Genomic DNA, 4,015 nt, shown 5'->3' on the forward strand with positions numbered 1-4,015 from the left:
TGGGGTCCAGAGCTGGCCCCCGCGTACCGGTAAGTCACTCGACTTCCTTTCACGCCTGGCCCGCGCGGGGTAACGCTGGGCCCGTGTCAGTGGGGGGCAGCGCAGCCAGCCTCGGGAGCCGCGGGGAGCTACTCGGCAGCGGGGCCACCCCCGGCGAGCGGAGACTCTCCATGGAGACCCGGCCCCTTTGCTGGGCCGCGTGCGCCGGCTCCGGGGTTTAGCCCCAACCCAGCGGCGGGGCTATTGCCCACTGGCTGCCCCCCGCCCCTCTGGGCTGCGTCCTCTGTGTGCCATCGGGACCGCCTGGGGCGAGCAGCTCTGCCCCCTCCCCTTGCATTCCCATCTCCGCCCCGCCCAGGAACAGCAGGGGCAGCCTGAGTGCAGAGCTGTGATGGGGAATCTCATTTCCATATACCCACAGTGCATTGCGTGCAGGGAAGCAAGTCCCTGGCCAAGGGGCTGATTTTGCTCCCAATGTCCCCGATTCTGATGATCAAACCCGGGATTTAAATCGGTTCAGTTAAATCCCCTCTAAAAGCCAGAGGTTTAGCAGGCTGTCAGCGTGGTCTCCCTGAGGTGAGCAGCACACGCTGTTGTCCTTGCAGCATCTTCAGCCTCCTCTGGTTTCAGAGTAGCAGCTGTGTTAGTCTGTATTCCTCTTCTTTCAGCATAATGTGGTTTCTCTTCAAATATATAAATCTTTTACCTTTTACTAAAGATTTCTGTGGAGAGGAATGTTCACGAGTTTCTACCCAATTTTTTGAGGTTTTGTTTTGGTGAGGCTGTTCTGAGTTGTGAAAAAAAACAGAAACGTGTCTGAACTTTGTGTCTTAAACTTCTCTTGATGGCTGGAGCTTCTGTTAAAAAAGAAAAGGAAAACAGAGCTCTGAAAAATACCGTTTACAATGCTGTAGAGTTTGATGTGTTTGTGAGGTGTTTTTGTAGCAGGGGGCAATTTTGTAGTCACGTAGCTGTTTGGTGTCCTGTTTTTTGTTGTTAGTGATTTGCTAAGGCAAGGCTTGCAGAATGTAAAATACAAATCTGATATATTTTCACTTCATTTTTTTTTTCATGCATGAGTTCATTCCCAAATGAAAAAATTAGAATAACTAATCCCCCCTGTTTTCTGTGTTAATATTTAATGGTGCAAAAAGGGTATTCATACTGGCCTATCTGGTTATTCTAGATAACCTTAGGCAGCAGAGTGCATGAGCAATTCATTCTTTCACCCCCATGATTTCCTGTAAAAAGGCCAGAGTGGGTCAGACCAACAGTCCATCTAGCCCAGTGGAGCGTACAGAACAGGACCGGTTGAGAACCAGTGCTGTATCATATCCCTCCTTAGGCATCTTTTGTCTAAACTGACCAGCCCGAATGTCTGTAGTCTCGTCTCATACTTTGGAGGCCTACACCGGACCCTCACTAGAACGTGCGTCTATAGAGCGCGAATTCGCATATAACACGGTCGCAGCCATGGATCCCAAATTTAATTACTTTAATTGGAATTCATATTAATGCGGTTCCTGTTACAACGCAATACTGTGCATGGATCCCAAATCCCGCGTTCTAGCGAGGGTCCGGTGTATTTATTCCTACCCGTTGTTTCCTATCTGCTAACAGTTACTGATCCATGAGAGGGCTCGAGCTGTCTGGAGTAGTGACTGTGAGTGCCAGCCTCAGGGCAGACTGTTAAGAAGCAGGGCACAATCCCCAAATTGGTTGTGTGTTCTATACTTCGATATCACCAAGTATCACGTTATGGATTATGTACCTTTTATGACTTTTTAAACCAAACTTGCTATTTTTGAATAATTGAAGCAGTATATGCAGAGGACTAGAAATGTTTTTATTAACCTGTATTTTAGATAATTTTAATATTAGCTTGAATAAAAATTTTAAATCTGTTCTTATCACTTTAAGAACGGATACTTCCTCTACCTGAGCTCTATCGATTAACCTGATTTTTGGAACAGGGAGATGGAATAGCAGCTTGCTCCATCCACCGCACACATCGGCCTGTTATTGCCGTACTGAACCTCCAGGAACGGTGGACCTCCCTATGGGGAGAATCTCATGGGTGAAGAGCAGTGAAGAAATGTGTTGTTGTCTGCGTTAAAATTTGGTTTGTACTAAGAGTATGGTTTTGAGTCCTTTGAGTCTTTGGTTAGTTATTTGAAACATCTTATTATTAGGCCTCTGAGTTGAAAAGCTGCTCTTGCAGATTTTACTTTGTCATTGTTTGTAGGTCAGTTGAACAGCTGCTTTCTTACTTTATTCTGTGTAGGTTCTTAAACCGCTCTCCTTAACCCCTTACACCTTCCAGAATTGATTGCATGGTTTGGATCCTTCTTTCCCTCCTCTCCCCATAGAAGAGAAATTTTCCATCCCTTTCCATTGGGAAAACGCCACTGTGTTAACTTAGGAAACAGTCTCTGTAAATGTTTTGCCCAGACGAGGGATAGTTCATTGGAGCAGAAAAGGAGGAAGGTTGTGGCCCTTTGAGTCAGATTCATAGCGTTTAAGGCCAGAAGGAACCAGCCAATCACCTCAGAGGGACTGAGGTGCACCAATGCCCGAGGCCCTGCAATGGTAAGGAATGGATTTGATGCGAGTGACTGTATGTTTGAGAGAGTTCTGGGTTCTATCCCCAATTTTAGGGTGTGAGCAGTGGGGTCTACTTGTACTGATATTTATCATTATTTGGACTGTAACATCATCTTGATACCCTAGTCAGGAGCAGGCCCCTATTGTGCTTGGCACTAGGCCAGCCAGGATGCCTGAGTTCTGCTCTTGGCTGCATGACCCTCACTGAGTCCCTTCCTCTCACTTTGAACATAAGAGCATAAGAATGACCCTGCTGGGTCATACCAAAAGTCCATCTAGCCCAATATCCTGTCTTCTGACAGTGGCCTGTGCCAGGTGCCCCAGAGGGAATGAACAGAACAGGAATCATAAAGTGATCCATCCCCTGTCGCCCATTCCCAGCTTCTGGCAAACGAAGGCTAGAGACACCATTTCTACCCATCCTCGATAATAGCCATTGATGGACCTATCCTCCATGAATTTATCTAGTTCTTTTTTGAACCCTGTTATGGTCTTGGCCTTCACAACATCCTCTGGCAAGGAGTTCCACAGGTTGACTGTGCATTCTGTGAAGAAATACTTCCTTTTATTTGTTTTAAACCTGCTGCCTATTAATTTCATTTGGTGGCCCCTTGTTCTTGTGTTATGAGAAGGAGTAAATAACACTTCCTTATTTACCTTCTCCACACCAGTCATGATTTTATAGACCTCAATCATATCTCCCCTTACCCGTCTCTTTTCCAAGCTGAAAAGTCCCAGTCTTATTAACCACTCCTCATATGGCAGCCATTCCATAACCCTCATAGTTTTTGTTGTCCTTTTCTGAACCTTTTCCAATTCCCATATATCTTTTTTGAGACGGGGCGACCACATCTGCACACAGTATTCAAGGTGTGGGCGTACCATGGATTTATATAGAGGCAATATGATATTTTTGTCTTATTATCTATCCCTTTTTTAATTATTCCCAGCATTCTGTTAGCTTTTTTGACTGCCGCTGCACATTGAGTGGATGTTTTCAGAGAACTATCCACAATGACTCCGAGATCTCTTTTTTTGTGTGTGTGGTAACAGCTAATTTAGGTTTCAGAGTAGCAGCCGTGTTAGTCTGTATCCGCAAAAAGAAAAGGAGGACTTGTGGCACCTTAGAGACTAACAAATTTATTTGAGCATAAGCTTTCATCCAGTGAAGTGAGCTGTAGCTCACAAAAGCTTATGCTCAAATAAATTTGTTAGTCTCTAATCTAACTTAGACCCATCATTGTATATGTATAGTTGGGATTATGTTTTCCAATGTGCATTACTTTGCATTTATCAACACTGAATTTCATCTGCCATTTTGTTGCCCAGTCACCCAGTTTTGTGGGATCCCCTTTGTTAAGGAAAAGTTAGCACATGTGACTCCATTTTGGTTTGGGGCCCACCATTGTTT

At 45.2% G+C, this 4,015-nt stretch overlaps 2 non-coding genes across 2 annotated transcripts; both read left to right on the plus strand.

Moving 5' to 3' along the window:
- Positions 1–669: 669 nt before the first annotated feature.
- Positions 670–784, plus strand: LOC114022495. Its single transcript, XR_003566570.1, has one exon. It is a non-coding gene; the product is annotated as a U5 spliceosomal RNA (small nuclear RNA).
- A 1,081-nt stretch (positions 785–1,865) lies between these two features.
- On the plus strand, positions 1,866–2,058 carry LOC114022494. Its single transcript, XR_003566569.2, has one exon. It is a non-coding gene; the product is annotated as a U2 spliceosomal RNA (small nuclear RNA).
- Positions 2,059–4,015: the final 1,957 nt, after the last annotated feature.

This window comes from Chelonia mydas, chromosome 2, assembly GCF_015237465.2.
Source record: "Chelonia mydas isolate rCheMyd1 chromosome 2, rCheMyd1.pri.v2, whole genome shotgun sequence".
Classification (NCBI taxonomy): Eukaryota; Metazoa; Chordata; order Testudines; family Cheloniidae; genus Chelonia; species Chelonia mydas.